At 39.8% G+C, this 25,631-nt stretch overlaps 1 long non-coding RNA gene across 2 annotated transcripts in view; it reads left to right on the plus strand.

The window, feature by feature from the left end:
• The window catches only part of LOC309540718, a 98,665-nt gene that overhangs the window by 52,788 nt on the left and 20,246 nt on the right, over nucleotides 1–25,631 (plus strand). The window contains exon 2 of one of the 2 annotated variants that reach the window (XR_014223424.1): nucleotides 6,531–6,566. This is a non-coding gene — a long non-coding RNA (uncharacterized lncRNA). Of the gene's footprint in view, nucleotides 1–6,530; nucleotides 6,724–25,631 lie in introns of those variants that run through there. The other variant, XR_014223425.1, reaches the window with a different exon arrangement.

The raw sequence follows: 25,631 nt of genomic DNA on the forward strand, positions 1-25,631 counted from the left end.
AAGCCAATGCAATTCTGGGCTGCATCAATAGGAGTATAGCATCTAGATCAAGGGAAGTAATAGTGCCACTGTATTCTGCTCTGGTCAGACCTCACCTGGAGTACTGTGTCCAGTTCTGGGCACCACAATTCAAGAAGGACACTGACAAACTGGAACGTGTCCAGAGGAGGGCAACCAAAATGGTCAAGGGCCTGGAAACGATGCCTTATGAGGAACGGCTAAGGGAGCTGGGCATGTTTAGCCTGGAGAAGAGGAGGTTAAGGGGTGATATGATAGCCATGTTCAAATATATAAAAGGATGTCACATAGAGGAGGGAGAAAGGTTGTTTTCTGCTGCTCCGGAGAAGCAGACACGGAGCAATGGATCCAAACTACAAGAAAGAAGATTCCACCTAAACATTAGGAAGAACTTCCTGACAGTAAGAGCTGTTCGGCAGTGGAATTTGCTGCCAAGGAGTGTGGTGGAGTCTCCTACTTTGGAGGTCTTTAAGCAGAGGCTTGACAACCATATGTCAGGAGTGCTCTGATGGTGTTTCCTGCTTGGCAGGGGGTTGGACTCGATGGCCCTTGTGGTCTCTTCCAACTCTATGATTCTATGATTCTATGATTCTATGATTCTAGAGCACGCCAGGCACTCCTGTCTTCCACTGCCTCCCGCAGTTTGGTCAGACTCATGTTTGTAGCTTCGAGAATGCTGTCCAACCATCTCGTCCTCTGTTGTCCCCTTCTCTTTCCCAACATCAGGGTCTTTTCCAGGGAGTCTTCTCTTCTCATGAGGTGGCCAAAGTATTGGAGCCTCAGCTTCACCATCTGTCCTTCCAGTGAGCACTCAGGGCTGATTTCCTTAAGAATGGATACGTCCCATATGCTAGCACAGCCAATAAAATCCCACTGAACACCACTGGGTTTACTGATGAGTAAAAATGTCAGACTATGAAAATAAGAATTTGGAGCATGATTGATAGAAAAAGTTAACAGGAGCTAATAGAGATTCAGATGTACAGTTAAAAAGTAAATATAGCTTCCAGAATGATGCTGATTAATAACAAATATTGACTGAATGTTTACTTATTGTGAACTGTTTCCTAGACAGTGCCTGAGATATACAGAAATTCAAACATAGATTCCATAGATTGAGTTGCATTGACCTGCCCACCTCTGAGATTTGTAGTTTAAGGATATAAATTACACAACCACATCATAGTTTTTATCCCTGAGGCAGGGATAACTGGATATCATTTTGTGTCATTCAACTATGCATTAACTGGTCTTTGGGCACATTTCTCCTTTCTGCATTAATACAGCAGATCCCTCGAAAGGGACATCAGAGATTTTAGTGCATGGAAATTATAATGGCATTTAATACAAAATGAAATCATCTCTCTATCACCTGATCTTCTACAACTCACCTAATTATCCTACTTGGCACTAAACTCTCTGATAATATCAAGTGTCATTCTTAGAAACCTTTAATAGAATAAAGAATTGATATCTCTCATTCTCCCACTTCCAAAAAATGCCCCATCCACATCTGGTGCCATTGTTAAGATTAGTTTTATAAAAACTATTTTCAATCACTTCTAACTTTTCTCAACTACAGAAGCATCACAGGAGCTAAATATATACATTTGCTAACTGTGATGGCTTCAGTTTCAAAAGCAATGAGCACCAAGAAACTCTGCTAATGTCAACAGGAGCTGAAGACCTTGATCGTTTGAAAAATACGACCAATATATAGCTTCTAATGCCTGCAGTTTTCAAATATGAGCAAGCGTATTATCTGTGACTGTCATTTCCCCAAAGCCTTAACCATTGTCTTGTTCTGAAGAGATTATTGGCACCATGTTCTAGGTCTGGTGCAGAGATTGCAACATGTGAAAGGTACAAAAGCATAAATGTTCTGGAGTATCTATAGATTGCCATCTGTAGACACAGATTAAAACCTCAAAGTGGTATTCTACAGTAGTTACAGACACACACCTGTGAGAAATTTCTTTATATGCTTTCTTCAAAGTAAGGACATCATTCTTTACAGGCCTACACTTTGAAGGCAAAACTTTGCTGATTTCATGAGGACTGAGCCTGGTGCTCCATCAGCAACTTGTAAAAGATGGATTGCACATTTTTAAAAGGACACCCCAAAATAAGACAGCATTTTTGTTCTAATGAGTACATTGGCACTTACGTTTCTCTATGGGAAATAAGAATTTGATGTAAAGCAAATTAAAGGTATGGAAGAAAGTGATCTATAACTGAGACTTCTGTGCTGTGAGGTTTCTGGTCTCATTTTCTTCCTGCCATTTAGCAAAAAGAAAATCTGACAGTTTTAACACATTTTGAGATCCCAAACTAAAATCAAAAGTAGCACATGCTCCATTTAAGAATATCATTGTTTGAAAAATGATGCTGCAAGGGCATTCAATAAAGAAATCAATGGCTATATTGTGAAATTTAACCTGCCTATATAGGACTTGAAAAAATTGGTGCTTAGGATTTTGTGGACCTGTTAACTGAGAGGTTAGAATCTGTCTATAGCTTTGAATAAGGTTGCTTGAATTGGGCTTGCAGAAGGTGCTGTTTCACAACAGAAAGAGGGCTGAAAGCAAACTGATGTGGTATGAAGTATAATTTCCCTGTATCTTTAAACAAACCAACCAACCAACCAACCACCATCCTCTTCCTCAACCTACATATTTTTCTATAGAAATATGTGTATATCAGCCCCATCAGTTTAGGAAAAAGATCGTAGCTCGGTAATAGAACTGCTAATGTCCCAGGTTTAGTCCCCATCATCTCCAGGCAAGGTTGGGAGAAAACTCTTTCTGAAATCCTGGAGAGCCATTGTTAGTCATTGTAGACAATACTGGCCTAGACAGACTAGTAGTCTGATTTAGAGTGAGACAGCGACCTTTGTTCCTATGTTTTCCCATTGGCCAGAATGGAGTCAATTAAGGATACTAGGTCTATAGAACCTATTAAGGGGTTAATTTGCCCTGCCTTGATCACCATACATCTTGTCCTCCTGTTTTCTGATGAGCCTGTCCTATGGCAAATGAAAACTTGAGGCAAAATCCTCTCCTGGGGAAACAGAAAAATAGTGAGGTCTTTCTAAGTCCCATTTTATTGCTTTTTGGAACAAAAGAGCTTTGCTCATTTGCCTTCTTATGTGCCTGACATTTTGAGCTCAGTAGTTTGCCAGCCATTGGAACCAATGGAAAACACAGAAGAGTGAATATTTTCTGTGAATTAGGGATGGGAGATAAACTCATTCCATTCACAGTTCCGTTGCATTGCCTAAACCACTATTATGAACCAAAACCCAGTTGTCCTTATAAATTTGCACTTTTGTAAATTTTGTGGTGAAGTTCTCCAAACAAACAACCAAGCTTATACATTCATGCACACAAAAATGTGTATCTTAGTAAAAACTGTACAGAAAAAATGGGATTATGCTAAGGAAAATTGCTTGCAAAAATATGCATATTAGAAGAAATATGCATTAAAACAAGAACAACATTTTGCGTGGACTTTTGGAGAGGGAAGGGTGATCATGAACTAATGCAGAAATGAGGCAGATTGAACATAAGGTTGTAAAAACGGTAAACAGAGAATAGGGTTGCCGTATATCTGCCATACATTTCCTGAACATATCCAGAATACAGTGTCTTGGCAGAAATTGGTAAAAAAAAAAAAAAGTCCGGGGAAATTAAAAAACTTTGCCCCAAAATGCTAAACAACAAACTTGCAACTGCAGCGGCAAGAATGTTACTTGGCCAAAAATGTAAAGATGAAGAAGTTGCTGGAAACCAGTTGCTGGAAACTACAGGAGGGAAGAGTGCTCTGTTGCTTGAATCCTGCTTAAGAGTTGCCCACAGGCATTTGGTTGGCCACTGTGAGAACCTATACAGTGGTACCTCAGGTTAAGTACTTAATTCGTTCCGGAGGTCTGTTCTTAACCTGAAACTGTTCTTAACCTGAAGCACCACTTTAGCTAATGGGCTCTCCTGCTGCTGCCGCGCCACTGGAGCACAATTTCTGCTCTCATCCTGAAGCAAAGTTCTTAACCTGAAGCACTATTTTTGGGTTAGTGGAGTCTGTAACCTGAAGCATATGTAACCTGAAGCATATGTAACCCAAGGTACCACTGTACAACATAGGTGACTGGCCCTGTTTACATTATTATGCTCCTAGCGGCAGTGATACTACACCAATTAGACACTACCATTTGGGTCACAGGGGCAATGAGAGCAGGAACGGGGGGTTTAAGGGGGGCTTTGCCCCCTGCTACTCTGGCACCATCATTGTTCCCACAATACCAAAACTAGTGTCTCACTGGCAGAGCTCACTGCCACTTTTGCACTAAGGTTAACTACAGTCATACCTCATGTAGCGTCCGCTTCATGTTACGTTCTTTCAGGTTATGCCGGAAGTACTGGAAATTCTTACTTCCGGGTTTTGCCACTCGCACATGCGCAGAAGCGCAAAATGACATCACGCGCATGCACAGAAGCAGCGAATCACAACCCGCGCATGCACAGATGCACCGCTGCGGGTTGTGCTCTTTTCATGTTGCGAACGGGCCTCCGGAATGGATCCCGTTCACAACCAGGGGTACCGCTGTATTCTTAAAATGATTATGAGGAGCAGCTGGAACCTCAGAGGAGCTGGCTGGCACAGCAATTTGCTTTGCAGTGCACACCAGCCAGAAGCTTTGCTCACATGTTCCAGCTTCCCTACCTGCCACCCAACTAGCCAGCCATCGAGGGAGAGAGGGAATAGTTTGGCCATTGTAAATTCCAACAACCACAAAGGTAAAAAAGAAGAAGTCAATAATAGTGGGAAACAAGAAAAGAGTACAATAGTCTGTCATCTCATCCCCCTCAAGCCTAGAAGCACCCCTGATAAAAAGAAACTGAAATTGACCAATTCAGTCATCCCTACTGTGGATTTTCTCCTTACAGTCTATCAGTAAGGCCTCTTTTCTTTGGCATAGCCAATTTAATTTAGGTCTGCGCAAACACAATAGATTGTGCCCAGCATAACACTAGTCAAAACTCATTAACTTCAACTGAATTTGTAACAAAAGCTACATGGAAAATAATGTTTATGGAGTAGCAATAATTCTTAGCAGCTACTTAGGTTAGCCACTGTATAACAACTTCTTTATGCAAGTAATTGTGATAGACATTAAGGATATCTGATTTTAGATTTGCTGGTGGTCATTTACGGGGCAATCAATTTTTAAAAATCAAGAAAATTGTGAGAAACCATCAAAACAATATATAGTGTTTTTATATTGAAATACAAGTACCAAATTGAAAACAACAATGATTCTCAACTGCAGTTGCATTTCCAACAAAACATCTCAGGGTGTGATTTACAATTAGCAACATCTTGAAAATGAGCCTTCCTTTTACATTTAAAACTGCAACCACTCAATCCATCAAGTCTTAAAATCTTGCTCTTGATTAATTGCATTCTCTTATGCCATTTCTCTCAAGAAGGCTTCATAAAATCAAGGCCACATTATTCAAAGCATTCTTCAAATGAGATGCATCCCCAGCTAGCCAATTCAATCACTACAGAGCTCGCAAACAGTAGGTGGTTTGTGTTTTTGCAAATTTGGGATTCATTACAGAGGCATTAGGATATAATTTACTATGACTTGGGCATGCTTTTCTACCTTCGCATCAGGATTCAGCTGCCTCACTCTGTGGACTAGCTGAGGGGATCTGGGGGTGTTGTGAACTAAGCACATCACACTAGGGAGAAAGAAGCTGTTTCACAGCAAATCACTCAAATTGATTAATAAGCTGCATTGATTGGCTCCTGAGCAGAGATGTCCAGTTGCTCTCCAGTGAGAAGATTAGGGTTTCTCAAAACAAAGTACAGTGTGGAGAGAAGCCTCTACAGGCCTCAGTCAGTGTTGCTGGTAGAAACTGATTTTCCTACAAAGAGAAACAGCATTTCAAATACTGAGGTACCATCTGCAGGTCATCAATGCAAAAACTGGAAACAGGAGCTATGAGCTGAACCATATCTGAACATTATATTGAACAGGTGACATATTATTCTTTAAGATATATAAATAGATGCTGGCATTAGGAATGCAACAATTTGAAAGGAAAATCCAATTTTAATAATAAAATGTTGACCTAGGTAAGCATGGTAAGCATCAGAACTGAAGCCTTTTTATGAAAATTGACAGAATTCTGCAGCACATAAGAGCATCTGTGCTTAAATATATTACAGAATATAAATGGGTTTTTAGAATGCTACTCTCTTTGTAGAAAACAGAACAGCTTTAGAATATAGCTAGGTAGGACTTTTTCCTCCTGGAAATGTTCATAATGTTGCTTCAACTGCCATAAGTGAATTACTGAGATATGCTGTGGGCACAAATATCACTCTCAAATGAAAAGCTCAAATGCTTGATATTTGGAGACAGAAAGGACACATTTAGCCCTATTAAACCAAGATAAATGACTGGTTCAAAGAACATTCATTGTCATTCTCCATTTTCCTTGCAGGTCTTATCCGAATTCAAGGAGGACTGGAAATTCAAGGTGAAGCTTAAAAGTTCTCCTTTCTGTGTGAAGAAATGGTTTGAGGTTTGATGTCTAATGGTACTGAATATTTTAGAGAATTATTTTGGATGCAGGACTGTTCTCAGCACTCTTGATCTCTTGTATGTGATCAATCCAAATATATTCCTTGAAGTTCTCTATGTTTCCTCGTATCAGCTCGGCCTACAAGACTTTTGGTCTACAAGTTGAACACAGCCTAGTTACCATCCATAATATTCATGGGACTCAATAAAGCTACTAGTTTTTACTTCCTATCTGGGACTGCAAAAAATAGGAGGGTTGCCAAATATCTAGCAGGCCATGATAGATTAAGCTTCAGGGTTATGCAATTCTGTCTTTTTCAGTTTTCAGACTATGCCACCTCAGGGCCAGAGGCACTATGTAAACATCATAGGCCCCAATTCTAGGGGGCAGAGTCCATTTGCCCTCCCAATACTTTTCTTCTGGGGGCACAGCCCCCTCAATATTTTTTATCCCACCACCTGCCTGCCTGCCTCCCTCGCTTCCTACAAACATGCAGACAGGTGAGCCAGTGGATGTGGTGCTCTCCCGTGGCAGGGAAAAGTAACCTCCTCAGTGGACTTCACCCCTGAAACTACTGCAATGGTGGCCCAAAGGCTGAAGAGTGTGCCTGTCGAGCCAACCAAGGGAAGGAGGGAAGAAGGCAGAATGAGTGCCCCAACCATGCTGTCGATGCTCGCCGTGCCTCTCTGGGTGCATGACAGGCTAACCACCCCACCCAACCCCCCGACTGGAAAGGAGAATGGCACTGGCTCCCCTCAATGTTTTGCTCAAGTTGGTGCCATTGGTAAACATACTTTTCCAGACTCTGCTTATTGTTAAGTGTTTGCTGGTGGGACATCCCAGGAGCAAAAAACTGAAGTTCAGGCAAGAGGAACATAAGATATGAAACTGTCAGACCCATGGTCCAATGAGGTCATTACTGTCTACATTGTTTGACAGTGAATCCAGGTTTCAGATAAGAGTCTTTTGCATCCCTGCCTAGATATGCCAGAGGTTGAACTTGGCACCTTCTGCATGTTCTACCACTGTTAAGCCTTTCCCAGCTTTTCTGATGTATTATCAGAGTTCAAGGACACATTCCAGAAATAGTCAAGGAGGATGCCAAGCAGGTGAGGGGTGTTGCATGGGCAAAGGGTGCATAGCTGAGGAATGGGGTGTAGTATGGGTAATAATAATGATGCTATATTTGTTGCCTGCCCTTAACTAGGTGGTTCCAGAGTGGGTCATCCTCAGCATACAATGAGAGATGAGGATTAAACAGAGGCTTGGAGGATTGCATTTGGTTCCTGAGATCCCCTACCCCTGCACTAGTTCAAGTAGCAGATGATAACAACAACAACAACAACAACAACAACAACAACAACAACAACAACAATTCATTTCTTATACCCTAACCAATCTGGGTGACTTCCAACTAGATACAGAGGGTCTGGGTGAGAGACACATCAGACATTAAAAGTTTCCTGAAACAGGCCTGTTTTTAGATGTTGTTTAATTCTTTGACATCTGACAGAAGGGCATTCCACAGAGTGGGTGCAACTACCAAGAAGGCCCTCTGTCTGGTTCTCTGTAGCTTCACTTCTTACAATGAGGGAACCACTAGAGGGCCCTTGGAACAGGACCTCAGTATCCAGGCTGAACAGTGGGGGAAGAGACACACTTTCAGATATACAGGTCCGAAGCCATGTAGAGCTATAAAGGTTGACACGAACACTTTGAATTGTGCTTGGAAATGTACTGGGAGCCAATGTAGTTCTTTTAGGACTCATGCTATATATTCCCAGCAGCTGCTCCCAGTCACCAGTCTGGCAGCTGCATTCTGGATTAATTGTAGTTTCTGAGTCACCTTCAAAGATATCCCCATGTAGAGTGCATTTCTCTGGTTCAATCACGAGATAACCAGAGCATGCACCACCCGGGCAAGAAAGTGGGCAGGAAGGTAGAGTCTCGGCCAACAAACAAGAATGGTCCATTGTCTGAAACAAGCAGTTCCTCTTCTTGAGAAGCTTGTCTTCTGATTCAAGGACCTCCCTAGATTTCCCAGAAGCAGGAACAGCAAAGGGTCAAGATGCTGTTTTTCTGATATTTATTTGCCTCAGTATCACAGCTTTGAACATTTGAGAGGAAGGAAAATGTTGTGTTCCGTATTGGCCATTCCTAATGGCTGCCATTCAGTCTTGCCTGTAGGATAAGGGTTTGCTTCCACATCTCCTAACATGATTATCGCTTTGTACTGCTTTACAATGACATCTAGAACAGCCTCTAGCATTGCTTTCTAGTACTCTGTTAACTTTTATTCACCAACATTTAATCTTTTGGGAAGAAAGAAGGAAAAAAATATTGCCTCTTTTCTCAAAAGATGTATGCACATCTAAATTACAAAGTAAAACTTTTACTCTTCACTTTTTCCTGGTCTCTTTTTGTTTGAAAAACTTGTCCAGAGGGATAATACACAGGGCTCCTTCTGCATTTTAGCCATTGCCTGATGATTCTGTGAGTTCCAACTGAAAAGCAATGGCACAAAATGCAATCCACATCTGACTGCATTTTTGCATCAGCCTCACTGCAAATAGGAGATTCTGTATGCAATTGAATGTGTACAGCACACAGAGGAAGCAAAGGCAGATTTAAGGGGGGGGGGTGCTTGGTTCAGTCATCATGGGGGAAAAGTTACAAGTGAGGTGCCACAAGTTTCTGTCCTGAGCCTGTTTTTATGTTTATAAATGACTTGGATGAAGGACTTGAGTGTTTGCTATCAAATTTTCAGATGACACCAAACTGGAAGGGGTAGCTAATGCGGCAGAAGACACAATTGGGATTCAAACTGACCTTAACAGAATGGAGAATTGGGCCAAACTAACAAAATGAATTTCAATAGGGACAAATGTAAGGTTCTACACTTAGGCAGGATGAACCAGCTGCACAAATATAACATGGGGGGACATCTGGCTTACTAGCAGTACATGTGAAAAGGAGCTAGGGATCTACTGATTTCAGTGGGACTACTCAAAATATGACTTTGTTGGATGTAGCCTAGTATTCTTGCCATTGGTATTTTCTTTAAAACCATTGATTCATTTCAATTAAACTTCTATCAAGGTGGTTGACAATCAAGTGGGTACCCATAAACAGATTGGTTTCCATTTGTTAGAAACTATTTGTAGATCACTGTCTAGCCTGAGAGCAAAAGACAAATGAATAATGAATTTGAAAAATATGCATGCAAGCAGGGACAAGCTAGTGTGTCTGGTATGCAGAGAGTTTTGTTCTCTGTATTCAGAAAACCAGATAGAATTTTGCAGTTGAAATGGAAGAGGTGTGGTTCTATATGAAATACAAGTGGGTTTTTTAAAAAATAAAAATCTGCAATACCTTCAAGAGCAGTAATGACAACTGATACCCTAGAAAAGAAGGAAGTTACAGGAAGCAGAGTCAACAATAGAATTACATTTTTTTTAAGGGGGGAAAAAGAACCAATTACATAAAAACCTTCCACATAGTGAGCACGTAATTAGAACTGATGTCAGGCTTCCACGATAGATTGTCAGAGAGATTTAACGATCTTCCTGAATGTAAGAATAATGATTAAAAGAAAGAAAGAACAAGGAACACGAATTAACATGTTCCATTTGATATTTTTTTTTATAGAAAAGACAAAAGAATCAAGCCTCTACCTCAGTTATGCCATAAGTTGGTGATCACTGGTTAAAAATAGAAATAAAAATGCTTATAACATCCTGATTTGCATTCCCTTCTGTCTGCTGAGAGAATGTGAAAAAATAATAATAGAGCAACTGTTTTTATATAAAGTATGCAGCAAGGGCATGATATAACTCCCGGTGGAAAGACAACTATTGATTTCAGCAGGTTTGGAATGAGGCAAGTGTTAATCATCTTATATAACTGTGTCCACCCAGAGGAGAGACTTACTATTCTTCCTACAACATTTGAAATATTTCAGAAGACACTCCTCTATGTAATTCAAGTTGTCAGTATAAAAGTATCTAGCAACTTTGTAAAAAGGCTGAACTTTGAGACAATGATGTGGCTTGTAATTACACACACACACGCACGCACGCACACACACACGCGCGCACACACACACACACACACACACACCCCAACAGGTGTTTGTGTGGTGATGTGATGTGAGAGTGGAAAGTTTAATTAGAGACAGGATCATTCCATTCAAACATGTGAAAAGAAATTATCCTAGTTGTGAAATGAAATGATTGAAATATTCTGAAGTGAATTTTTATTTTCCCCCGTAGCAATGTAACCTTGATCCCACGTTAAGTGTTTCCTTCATTTCCTGCCATTGACATGGAAAGTTCTTTGGAAACAACTATGCATGCTTAGTGGAATAGAAACTTTCAGAAAATAAAGTAATTTCTCCATCTCCTAATGGCTTGACAAGGTTGGATCAGCTAAAGGAGTTATAGAGAAGGTTTAATTATGTAGGTGTGATAACAGTCCAGTTAAAACTGACTAGCAAAATTAACTGATCAGCCAGCTTTGTTCAGATTGCCTTACATTAAAAAATAATAATGAGACTAATCCATACAGAAGATTCACATATGGTTACCTCTACCACAATGTAGTCTTATGAAGCTTAGCCATGCAGTTTTGATGACTGATCATCACAGACATACGATGTGTAATCACAGATTCATCACATACACTCTTCACTCCCAAATACAATCCATACTACATAAAATTATATATACCCTGTTACCTTTCTGAATTTTCTTTGGCCCTATTTATACATTATCCCAACCATCAGGTTGTTGACCTGCACAGCTAAGCACTTGTGTTAAAAAATGCCCATATAACCAGTGGCACCAGGTTGCCCCCAAGCTCAGGGGGTGCCTGGCGTGAATCACATGCATGTGATGTTGCACATAGTGGAGGAGTCTGAGCTGCTCTGGAGGAGCTGGCCACTGGACTTGTGATGCACGACATGTGCAGGGCTGCCTCAAGAATGAGCCTCATGGTTACAATGAGCCTCAGTTTCATACAAGCCACTTCACACAAGCAGCCAGTTAATGTTTGCTATTTGAACAGGCCAGATACCATCCCACTGGGATAACAAGTACATGTGGCCTTTAACATGTAGGATTACAGAAATTCACATTCCATGACCATAGGTTCCTTCTACTACTGCACTGAAAAATTCTTCTGTATCTTTCTAGGCTGTTCTCCATCAGTTAAGAAAAGAAACTTTAAAAAGAGAGGGAGAAATTGTGGTGAAACATCCAAAGGAGTGGGTTTTTTATTGCTTAAGAATCCTGAGCAGTTTTGTGAGTGTACTTCATTCTACAAATCATCTCTCCAGTGATCTGCTTTCTGCAGCCTTCCCAGGTATCTGCATTTCCTAAAAATCACATTACATCCTCAGCTGGACTTTCCTGTAATCAGAGTTCTCCCATCCAACTGACCGCTGTTCATTGCTTGCTTTTGTTTTGTTTTAAGAAAAGTCTTTTTAGGTTTTTTTTAAAGGGAAGTAAGAACTTCACTTAAAAACAAAACCAGTAAGTACAAGGATATCAGGTGCTAAGTAATCGGCCCCAATAACCTCCCACATTTCAATTAAAGCCTGTGGGGAAGCATCATGAGGTAATTTCTCTCATGGGGCTTTTTCCAATCAGGAAATGAGGGCAGCCAGGGAGGCTGCAGTGCTGGATAAATGTTTAATGGAAAGAAAAACCTACACACTGCCCTTGACTATCTCAGGATGATAAAGTTAAACTCAATGCTAAAAACATTCTAAATGTGCCCTGTGAATGGAACACAGACAAAGAGAAGTCTCTTTCATGGAGAACAAAGCTTTTTTTATAAATTGGAAGACAGGTTTTAGCCCAACCCCTTCAATTAAGTCCTGTAAAAATGTTCATGTGCTTTAAAGTATTTTAAACTTCTGGTTCTCTTTTCAACAGGCCTTGTTTGCTTTCCTTCTAGTATGATGGGCTATTTACCCTTTTAAATCACCCCAAATATATGCTGCATTGCATATTTAGAAGCAATCATTGCTTTAAAGACAAATGTCTGGCTATGGAGAACAAGCCTGTGCTAGTTACCAGATATTAACTAACTGGAACTGCCTGGAAAATAGACCCTTTAGAAGCTATGATTTTATGTACCCTGCAGGAAATTGCTTTACAGAAGCTCGTATTTTTAGAAATCCCTCCAGATTATTTTCTTTAATGGCAGCCACTACATTCACATTTATTAGCACATTCTAAATCAAATCTAGAGCCGAAGTTTATTTGTGAGACTTTTTCCTGCTGTTTGCAATTACCTCTCTGAGCTAAAGTCAATGTTATATCAGCAAGCATCTGTAGATTTTAAAATAAATGCCATCAATTGTTTCTTGCACTTCTGTCGTTTTCTTTTTTTTGTAATCCATCCAACCAATCAAGCACCCAAAAGTGGAGAGCTGTTTAAATATGCACTGAAGATGCCATTGCATACTCAGCCATAAATGCTTAAAGAGAAAATGATGCTAACCAGCGAAACACAAGAATAGCTGTACAGAATGTGAATACCAATAATGACTAGACAACTGAAATGTGATGAATTAGAATTATGAGATAATTCTTCCTATATTGCTCTCTTCCCTGTATGCTAGTACAACATGACCCTAATTGTTTGGACTAGAAGAAATAGGCGAGTTTAACATCCATGTTCTACCTTCATTATCACAGGCAGTAAGCCTATGGATTACCAGTTACAGTGGTACCTCGGGTTAAGTTACCTTTGGGTAACGTAATTTCGAGTTACAAACATTGCAAGAGTTCACCACAAATGCATGCACAGAAGGGCTCTGTCACACCGCAAATGTGCGCAGAAGCGGCACCTCCAGATACGGACTTTTCAGGGGAAGTGCGGACCCCTGAAACAAATTAAGTTCATATCTGGAGGGCCCAGTGTACTGGGAATCACTAGTGGGGGGGGGTTGCTGTTATACTCAGATCTCATTTACAGGTTTCTCATGGGCCACTGTGAGAACAGAATGCTAGATGATGGTGATGATTATAGATTTATATAAAGCCTGTAATCACAAGATCTCAGAGTACTTCACAAGATAAAAATAAAAGGTAAAATCACAAATAAATAGTTAAAACAAAAACAACAAAACAATTACCCCCTTCCCACAAATACATTTATTAGGCTGTGGGATATTAATCAGCCCAAAGAAGAACGTTTTCACTTGACACCTAAAGATATATAATGAAGGTGCCAGGAGAACATTCCTAGGGAGAGCATTCCGAAAATGGGCTGCTCTGCAGAAAGATGCTGTTCTTGTGTTGCCACCCTCCAGACCTCACTTGGAGGAGGGACACGAAAAACAGCCTCAGATGATGAACGCAGAGTCCAGGTCAGATCATATGGGGAGAAGTGGTCCTTGAGGACTAGATGCAGCAGGTCTCTTATGCTCTTATGAAATAAAATCACCCCCATGTCCTCTCCCAACCCCAACCCCTGCAAATTAAAGTATCCCTTTCCCTTTTCCCCACTTCTAGCACATCTTGGAATTGGCCTTGGATTGGCTTTCTGCCTTCCCCTTTGCCTCACTTCTCAATCTCAGTTTGGCTTTCTTGTTTGGGAAGATTCATCTAGATACTATTATTAATTTATGTATTATTATTAATTATTATTATTATTATTATTATTATTGTTGTTGTTGTTGTTGTTATTATTATGTTGTTGTTGTTGTTGTTGTTGTTGTTGTTGTTGTTGTTGTTGTTGTTGTTGTTGTTGTTTTATACCCCACCCATCTGGCTGGGTTTCCCCAGCCACTCTGGGCAACTCCCAACAGAATGTTAAAAATGTGATAAAATATCAAACATTAAAAACTTTCCTAAACAGGGCTGCCTTCAGGTGTTTTCTAAAAGTCAGATAGTTGTTTATTTCCTTGACATCTGTTGGGAGGGCGTTCCACAGGGCAGGCACCACTATCAAGAAGGCCTTTTGCCTGGTATAGCCAGAACCAAGATTCTCTGGATGGTTTACAAAAACCTCCCCCACCCTTCAATAAAAATAAAAAAGTTTTTTTTCCCAAACGGTAAGCATCAGAGAACAAAATCAAACAATACAAGACTCACAAGCAGATCTCAACACTTTTGAAAGCCATTAAGAACCTCTAAAATGCCCTGTAATCTCCTCCCCTTTAAAATAAAAAATAAAGTTTTTCTGACAATGAAAATAGTACAAAGTGGGTTCCATATGAGCCTCTCTTGAAAGGTCATCCCATAGCTTGGCTGCTACTGTGACTGCTGTAATTCACTTGGTATAAATCAGGCATGTCCAACAGGTCTAATGTAATCTACTGGTTGATTGCGGGATGTCCCTGGTTGAGCCTGGTTGATCTTTTGATCAATGACTCTGGCTCCCTAAAAAAAGCTCAAAAACTCTGACAATGGGTAGATCACTGCCATTCTTTATACTGTGAGTAGATCGCAGTCTCTTGGGAGTTTGATGTCCATGGTATCAATAATCTGGCCAATAGCCATTTAGAACTTTACATCAGGAGTGGCTAATCTTTGACCCTCCAGAAGTTCCTAGTCCTCAATTCCCATGAGCCCCAGTCAGCATAGTCAATGGGCAGAGAATATGGAAGTTGTAGTTCAGTGACCTCTGGAGGACCACAGGTTAACTACCCCTGCTTTACAGCCTAAAATCAACTATAAGCTATGGACTAATTTGGAGGTATTGCTTTTCAGATGGTGATACAACAAAGAATTACTGCCTGAAAGTAGAATGTTTGTTAATTAATTCAAGTGTTGCAAAACAGCTGCAAAGGTACATGAATTTAGTAGAACCAGGATAAAGCAGTACCACATGAGCGGAGGAGAGAGAATGTCCAATTAGTCTGTTGCTGCCTGGTTCCTGTTGGGGCCAGTCTCTTTGATCATTTCTTCTCTTCTTTGTTCTGGAATAAGGCCCTAGGCAAGGCTTGCTTTGATAAGTTAGATGAACAGAGAACATCTCTTTTTGTTGTTGATTTCAAAAGGCATCAGAGACTCTGGTCTAAGATGGGCATCAACAAGAGTATACACTTTGCAGAACAGATTATCTCCAGCCATGACTTCTCCCTGTTTTAAAGTGTATAAGACCTCTTATTATTAACCTCTCTAGTCACAATTTTTGTACAATTCATCTTTCCAGGTCTTTATCTTGACAATCCCTTTGCAGCACTGGGAGCATTGACCTTCATAATCAAGTCTCCAGTTCGCATCTCTTTCAGGCCTGGGGAAAGCAAGCAAAGTCCATCCCATCACATTTTGCAAAATAAAGGGTTTGCATGCATTTCCCAACATTATCTATTTATGGGGACAGCTTCTCTATAATGTAAGAAAAGCTTCATTAGCTTACATCGAAGTCACCAAGATATGCAGTTGACTTGACAGAGAGAGCAGCAGGACATTTATGGGGCATTGCCAAAAAAAAAAAAAAGGCTTATCTTTTATTTTAGATGGATCAAATCAGACATGACTAGCAAGTATTGTCTGAATGTGATCCCTGTTTTTTGGGATTTTTTAAAATGGAGATAGAGTGGCTACATTAAAGATGCACACTCATTCACTGTCACAGTCAAACTGTAAGCACTAACAAACAGAAATGAATTCTTCAAGTGGAGAGTCATTTGTTTTGTCTTTTATGCTAGTCAGTTATATATTAAAATAAAGCATAGGGATTGATGACTCATACACACAATGATTTATGTCACAGTTCTTTATCTTCTGGTGGCTTTGTGTATGTGTGTTGTTTGCTTTTTGGCAGTGCTGTGAGTACTTTGAAGCTATCACTGCAAAATGAAATGTCTGATTTCTGGTTCCATCTGAGCTATACTCAGGGGGTTCACTGGTGTGCAAGAATGGGCTGCAACAAGAGAATGAGAGCTTTATCTTTAAATATGCCAGTGATGTGGCAGACAAAGTAATCACTGCTACCCCCACCAATCCTTCTCTGGTGCTTTTGTCTCCTTGGTCCTCTGCTTTCAACAGCTTTTCTCCACCCTAACAGAGGTGGAAAAGTTTGTGAAAAACAACAGAGTTAGGAATGGGCAGGAACATCTGCTACTACTTTGTCTCCAGTTTGATTGGTGAGGTTAAAGCTACCCGCTTTTTCTCCAGATTATCACCTGGAAACCTTGCCTAAATGAAAGTAAGGATAGGACAGCAGCACAGAAAACACTGAAATATAGGGCAGAAACTTATGGATTTTTCATAAAAAGTGATTCAGCAAAATGGTGGAAATTTCAAAGAAACTGCTAGGGTGGAAATAGCACTCTCTGATTTAGTTGATGGTAGGGATGGCCACATCTATAAATTTCAGTTTCTCTTATCCCCTCCCCAATCTTAAGTTCAGGTCTCTAATGTTCCATGCATTTAAAAAAATGTTTTCATGCAAATTCATCAGCAGATTCTTCCTAAGATACACCTGTTCACATGAAATTTTCCGTCATATTTTTATATTCTTTTATTGCTTGCTGTCTCGGGCTCCTTTGGGAAGAAAGGCAGGATATAAATTAAACTGTTTTTAGCAGTGTTTCCCAAACTTGGGTCTCCAGCTCTTTTTGGGCTACAACTCCCATCATCCCTAGCTAGCAGGACCAGTGCTTAGGAATGATAGGAATTGTAATCCAAAAACAGCTGGAGACCCAAATTTGGGAAACATTGACCTAAAGGATATCGCCTGCTCTGCTGTTATTTCTCTCCCCATCTCTGTATCCCTGAATGAATTTAGTGTGCCATTGCACAACTCTTGTTCATTTCAATGGGCAACTTGCAAAGGACAGCTCCCTAATGGCTTGCTCTCAATAGACCACAGTGCAAACTTTGAATGCTGCATATATTTCTCATTCGGAATAAGTATGCTACCACCAAGATCATAGGCAGTATGCTTCCAAATACTAGTAGCTAGTCAGCTGCAAGAGAGAGCTGTTGCCCTGATGTTCTGTTTCAGGTCTTGCCAGAGGCATCTGGTTGGTCACTGTGAACACAGGATGCTAGACTACACAGGGCTTTGGTTTGATCCAGAAATGGTCTTTCCTATGCCATTGATACATGTCGCTTCTTCATATATATATTTGGTAACATTTATAGGTATCATATCTCTTGACATTTTGATTTTTAGGTTCTTCATTGTAAAAGCAGCCAATGAAGTGGGGTCAAGGTGCCATCACTTTGAAAACCATGCCAATTCACCTCATGTTTGCTTGAGTTAAACATAATGGGGGAGATTTTAGAAGGTCTGCAGGAGCTACATGTTCTTTCTAATCTGTCACTGGAGTCTTACTGGATTTTTAATATGTTGGCACTATTACTAAATATGTGCATATCTATCTATCATCTATCTATTTATCTATCATCATCATTATCTATCTATCTATCTATCTATCATCTATCATCTATCTGTAAATTTATCTATGTGGATTTGCAAGCCATTCTATGATCTCAACACTTATAGACTCACTTCTGACTCTTATCATACATAAATTACATACTGTACTGAGAGAGTATGAATGGCTCTTTTTAGAATATAAGGATTTTCCAAAGCAGAGTGTAGCTTGGTTAAGTGCACAGTGTAAGACAAATTACTGGCCATAAGGTGTGAAGAAGATTACTGAAGTTAGCTTCAGCTGGAGTGGTGTTAAAAGAAAGATAATTTACAGTGCACACATGCCAATTATCTGTGGAGAGAAGGCAGGCAATTTACTTGCATGTATAGTTGAGATGGATGCCAGTGACATCAACTCTCACAATTGACTAATGTCTTCAACCTTCGGTGGTATGCTAGAGACATTTGATTCTGAAAGGATGGATGGCCTTGAAATAACGTGGGTTATCTTTAGGAAAGTATCTTTTATTTCATTTGCAGGCTTCAAAGTCATCTTTCCATTTTTCATCAGAAGTAAAAAAAAAAAGAAACGAAAGAGATGAAATCTGGAATGTAGAGGCTGCTTTCAGATCACACACTCTTATAAGCCTTCTTCAGGCACTCTACTTGCACCTACAAGCAATAAACAAGCTGGACAAATGTGCACACTTCTGACCTATTTAGAATTCACATCATCCTCCATAAATTACAGAAGTGGGGAGCCTCCTGTGTTCCTGGAGGCTCTTTGTGTGATCTAGAACTCTGGAAGATTACCTTATACATTGCTTATGACAGTGATTTGCAAATCAACCTTCAACTTAGGAATCTGTGCAGATAATTTTCTATCCTATCTCTTGGATAAAAGAACTGATATTCATTGTAATTCATCTCACCTTTATCCTATTCATTCTCCAGAAAGCTCAAGGCAGCATATATGGTTCACTCTCTCTACTTTATCCTCAAAACATGTTAAGTATGTTAGTGTGTCCCAATGACATCAAAGGAGCTTCATGACAGCGTAGAAACCTGATCCTGAGTCTCTCTGGTCTTAGTCTGACAGTTTGTTGGGTTCTCTGTCTATCTCAGCTGATGAGTGGAGATTAAATCCCAGTGCCTAACCTGCATGATTATGTTTCCTGCTAGGAACAGGGTGGCACTGCCAATGCAGGATAAAAACCTGACCTTTTGCCCATCAGTGACGTCAGCTGATAGGTGTATGCACTTGGTTTGGGAAAAATGGCCTGGCAGGCCAAGATTGGTCTATAAGTCATTCCCCACCTCTGTACCTAAGGTGTATGCACTCTGTAAAGTGTGCATAAAAATGTATCTATTTCTGAAAATAACATACAGGAATGTATTATGTTACGGGGAAATGATTTGCAAACTGTGTTATTATTACTAATAACGAGTGCTTTTTCCAGGGGATACTCAAGGATACACAGTGCCCTTTTTTGTTGTTGAAAAGTGTGGCACTTACTATAACAACTTCATGGTGAGTACCAGCACCTATTTTTCTAGGTGAAAAAAGCACTGGACTTACCGCATCTATTAAAAACTTTTCATTTTGTCTCTTAAAATAATGGTGCTGACCATTTGAAATAACATCACAGCGTTTGCTTCTTTGCAAGCAAATTTTATCCATCGCACATTGCAGCACCCCGCCTCCAACCAATGAGACAATTAGGCCATTGTCTCCTATTATGAGTCCTCTTCCTCCCTAAGAACAACTTTGCTTTCTTGACTGTATCAAGATTGCAAGGCACAATTAAAAGGACATACAAACTGTGGTTTGTCTAAGCACTTTGACTTCATGTGATAATAAGTACCTGCTGCTGTGGATGTTGCAGATGCTGACATTTCCCCATACTTCTTTCCCTGTAGTGTTGAATGCACAGCAAACAATAGATCACACTCTTTTCTCGTTGACTCCAGCTTTCTCTTCCAAAATAACAGTGCCATCTGCCTATGAAAATGTTGGTTTTCTTTACCACAAAAATTAATGAATCGCTTGAGCAGCTTACACATCATAACTCATGAAAGATTAATCTATCTTAGGCGTGTGCTCATAAAATGGTTTTTAAAGCATGCCCTATCATTTGTGTGGAAGTCACTGTGTATCTAAGGCTGCATTCACACTGCAGTTTATTCTGTTTTCTCTAACATTGCCCTAACTCTTCATTTTGGCATTATATTTCACACGATGTAAATGCCACTTCCAGAAATATAGCAGAATATTGCAGAATTTCGGTGTTCATTTATGTGTTATTTACAAAGGTATTTTTCCCCTAAAAGCAAATAACACAGAAATGAGTGCTAAACTTAGCTCAAATGTAATGCTGAAATTAACTGTTAGGAAAATAGAATAAAACTGTTATGTGAAGGCAGCCTAAGTTTATATATAAGGCTATGTGTACCAACAAATATTATATACACACAAGGATATATCCTCAAATTTGGATTGTTGCTGCTTTTATCTAACAAGAAGCTATTTGTGAGGAAGTGGTGAAGATAAGTTTCTAAAAGGTAAACTAAACTTAGTGTTATTAAAGTTATAGAACATTTTTCTTCCCAGGTGCTGTATTCCCTTCTAGGCAAGTTCCCAGGGCCCACACGCCAGTAGTGAGTGGAACCCAAATCAAATGTGGGTAGAGTAATAATTGTTAAGTTATTCAAACATTCCTCTCTAACCTTCATCCAAGCAAATTCTAGCCAGGTAAAAGCACTCAGGTGGGGTTAAAAGCAGGGCTGGTGAGGGGTGTGAGAAGGTCCTAAAAGAGTCATTAGGGCTCAATATTTACAAATATTGAACCCCTAATTGCACTAGATGTTTAGTTTCACAATTGAAATGCACTTTTATTTCCATTTACTTTCAAATTCAATAATTCTGAGAGTTAAAATAATCATATTTAAATATGTGTGCTTCTTGAATGACTCATGCATTATATTTGCTTTGTCACAGATTCAAGAATTTTCAGTTTTCTTGCACTTTGAACATAAATCTCAGTTGGGATATAGAATAGACTCAAACACAAGACTTCCTCTTCATCTGCACTGATACATGGTAGACTAGGCTGCTCACATTATTTCACAACTGTTTTGAGAGACAGTATATAAGCTATTTCATCTCTTGGCATGAAAGATCTCCAGTGATATAGCCTTAAACAATTACTACTCAGTACATTAATTTATTTCAACATACAGCTGCCTGGCCAAAAGCCAGATAGTTAACTTGTCATATGCACACAAAACACCTGATTTGCATACATGCATATTTTGCCTAATTTTGAAAATCTGGTTCTGCACTTCTTTAGCACAAGCCAAAGCCATAATATACAGTCATGTGTTTTCCTGTAGAGAAAGAATTCCCTTTAAAGCTTAGAGGGATCCCATTCTATTCAATCCAGATCTTCAATAAGACTGGCAAATGCTCCCTCCCAAGCTGAACTATAAGTCTCATTGCAACAATGCAATGTGTACAAAAATAAATGTCAGAATTTTTATAGATTTCCCAATGGTTCATAAAAATTGTAAGCATTACCAATAAATGTCAACATTTACCAGGTTTCTAATGTTCACTGTAATACACATGATACAATAAGACCCTGTGTTAATTGTAAGCTTCGTACGCACAATATTTGGATAACCTCAGTTCTGAATGAATGGGAATTGTTTTCATTTTGTGTTCTCATGCCATTGGAGGAGGAATTTATTTAGTCCATTTCTCAAAGCAGTCCAAACCAATCTGAGATTGAAACTTGCTTTCAGAATAAAACACACAGTCAGATTATGCATGTTTCCAGATATCAAAATGCAATTTCACTGTACAAACAGTACACACAAAAATGAGGCAGATGTATTGGGAAAACACTGGGGAAAGTGTATTTATGTATAGCTGCATATTTTATGTAAAAAGTGTAAAAAAAACTATACAAAATCCACACAAAAATGCCTAGTTTGAATTCATATGTTTCATGGTTTTAATAATAATAATAATAATAATTAATACCAAATGAAATACGTGGAACAGATTTATGACTGAGTTCCAATTAAATTGAAATATGGTGGTACCTCAGGTTAAGAACTTAATTCGTTCTGGAGGTCCGTTCTTAACCTAAAACTGTTCTTAACCTGTGGTACCACTTTAGCTAATGAGGCCTCCTGCTGCTGCTGTAGCACGATTTCTGTTCTCATCCTGAAGCAAAGTTCTTAACCCGAGGTACTATTTCTGGGTTAGTGGAGTCTGTAACCTAAAGCGTCTGTAACCTGAAGCGACTGTAACCCAAGGTACCACTGTAGAATGGAATTTGGCTTCTCAGTCCATCCATACATGACACATGGAGGCAATCAACATTTAGATAACCTTAATAATTTTATTTATTTATTTTTTACTGAGAGTCAAGACACGTTTAATAGTAGCAATGGGGGATATTTGTTTGGATTGTCTCCACGTTGCTTGAAAACAATTTATTTTTGAACATAACATTCACAAGTGCTTATTGTGTGATGACCTCAACATTCATGTGCATGCACACACAAACTGCAAAAGATTGCTAAGGCATGAATATTCATGACATGATACAAGTGTTCTATAGTGGGTACACACAAAAATTACTACAGAAAGGTGATGCACACTCTAATCTAGTATCTAATAAATATCCATTGTGTAAATTATTATAAATACACCCAGTGTATTTAGTTACGGCTGCCCTGGTGTCAATCTTCTTTGAATTTCTATTATGTTCTGGATTCACTATATGCTTTAGTTAAATAATTATTAATATTATAGTGATAGATTTGATGAATTCTAGGACAGAGTGTAAATGTTCAGTTTTCTTTGGTAAAGTGTGGGGTTCCAGATTTGTGTTGCAGTGAGGCAGAACATGAAGTAATTATAAAGGGTTCTCCACCACCATCAAAGAGAGAGACATATTAATTGTTATGAAAAGAGGTGCAATGTTGTGACAACATTGTATCTTAATTTGTGTTCTGATTAGGTCTGAACCAACTAACTAATAGCTTAATTATGGAAGCCAAAGGCAGCACTAATGTTCACAATGCATTGTGATATAGTAACAGAAGAACAGCGAGTAATATCTCTTGAATCAAATGAGTAATTTTGTGCTATCTGGAAGAGTGAAAGAGGGACAAAGTTTTATGCAATTATGAGTAATGGGTCTTAAAATAAACAGTCTAATGGGCAACTCTGAACTAGTTTGTCGAAATGATGGAAGGCAGGCCTGAATTTGATGCAATTAAGCATAAATTATTTTCATTGGGATTGCAGTTGGAGATGAATCAGTTTGATAGATTTTTTTTTCCCTTTAGGAAAGAAATGTCTAGATTGAGGGGGCTGTAACTCAAATAGTGCTGAACCATAAACCCATAAACCTGTCATCAGTAGACTGTATATATGCATGATGTAAGACTGCAGTGGATAATAAGTTTTCAAATACATAAGAAGAGCTTGCTGGATCAGGCCGATGGCCCATCTAGTCCAGAATCCTGTTCTCAGAGTGGCCAACCAGCTGCCTATAGGAAGCCTACAAGCAAAACCTGAGTACAGCAGCAGTTTTCTGAAATGCTTAGGATAGATAAACATACTTGTGAGGAGTCCAATTATGGCAACCTTTAGGTGGTACTGGCAGGAAGATAAGTGGTATTTACACAGATGTATTGCCATGTATACATGGCAGTTTGCCTGACAGCAGGCAACTATGCACATTTCCTGATGGGAATTCTAATTCAAGATATCAGTTCACCTCCATGATGCATGCTTTCTTGAGGTACAGGTAAGAAGTGTGCATGCACATGAAATTCATACCAATAACAAACTTAGTTGGTCTCTAAGGTGCTACTGGAAAGATTTTTTATTTTATTTTCTTGAGGTAAATATTGTGTCATTGGCTTTGAATTTGTGAACAGGTGTGAGTCAAAGTTCTAGTTTTGACTTCAAAAACCCTAAGATAAATAATTGCTAATCTTTTAATGATTGTTGATGTATGAATCCTAGCTATTAGAAATAAGTTTAACAAACCTAGAATGAAATACAGATGCCCACAAATGAGGTACTCTTCAATATAATTCTGCGATTTATATAAAAGTGTAGGTGTGTTGCCTTGGCCCTGTGACAACGGATGCCCAGCGCATGCTGTGGCTCACTGTGGCATACGTGAGTGATGTCAGCACAACCTGCGGCATACCTGAGAGGATTTGGGGGGGTAGCCCCTTCATTTAAAATTTGTGGGTGCTCAGGCACCCAGGGCCCCGGAAGGTCAGCACCCCTGTAAAAGTGTCTGTATATTTGTCCAGGTTCCAATAATCACTTACCACTCAGGCTGGGCTGAGACTGGGTTGGAACTTCCAAGAGCAGGAGCTGCTATTTAAAGATGGGCTTGAACACTCACACCCCTTTCTTTTGAACAATAACTATTAAGGCCATTCAAATAAAAAAATGATTCTTGACATAGACTGAGGACTAAACAATTATATTTTAATGCACATATTATTCAATCCACTATTTCTCGGAAATGTTGTGCATCTGAACATGTGATTATTGCTGTAAAATCACATACAGTTCAAATTACTGCCAAGTCCGTCTCCCTCTTGTCATAGATTAGCAACCTTTGGGATGCTGCCTAGACCAGAACAAAGAAACTGCATATGTCATTGTCTGCAGGGGGAAAACTGGCAGCAATGATATATACTGATGGCTCTGGAGGAAGCGGATAGCTACAGGCCTTGCTTGTGCAGAAGCCCCAAATAATGCAGTCCCCAAAGCTGTGACAATCTATGAGTCTATTAAGTATCCCTAAACCGAGAAAATTAACCAGCTTTATTCAATGCCTCTGCTCGTATCTTAATCTCAAACACATCCACAATATTCCACCACTACATGCGCACATGGCATTCCCAGACACACATATTTCACAATTAACCTCTGTGCCGGGGACAGCTCCAGCCATTCAGTGAGAATGCTTTCACTGTGTTCTCTGTGACATGGGAGTCCATGGCTGTTTGTCATGAAGAACGTCCATGTTCAGAGGCACTATGGTTGCTGAGAAGCAGCAGCCAGAGAGCGCTACTGAGCCCTGCATGAGGATGGAAAAAGAAAAGTGATTTCTATTTCCCCAGCATATTTACTGCACCACCACCCTCCCCACAACCACACTGCAAAGAGCAAGAGAATCAACTCTGCTGCGTTCTGCAGGGAGTGCACTGGGGAAATAGGCTGGATTTTTTTTCTCTCCTGCTGGCAAGTGGAGGACTCAGTCCTGCTGGCGGCAGGGGACTGCTTCACCTGTGCATTCCCTGCACCGTGTTCCTCTGCAGTGCAGTCACACAGGGATGGAGACAATGTGTTTCCTCCCCTCTCCCAAATTAAACATTAGCCTTTCCTGCAAATTGATTTGAGGCTGGACCCAGGTTGGCACAACCTGGATTGGGTCACTGGAGCTTCTGCAGCTCTATTGTCCACTGTAAACTGTTGTCTGTATACATACCACTGTATACACAGAACAGGGATAGGTCAGCCATTGCTAAACTCCTGCTCCCATCATCACTGTCCTTTAGTCATTTTTGCTGGGGCTGATGGGAATTAGAATCAACAATATCTGGTGGACCACAAGGTGCAGCAACACA

The sequence above is a fragment of the Podarcis vaucheri genome, assembly GCF_965113315.1.
Source record: "Podarcis vaucheri genome assembly, chromosome: 9".
NCBI lineage: Eukaryota > Metazoa > Chordata > Lepidosauria > Squamata > Lacertidae > Podarcis > Podarcis vaucheri.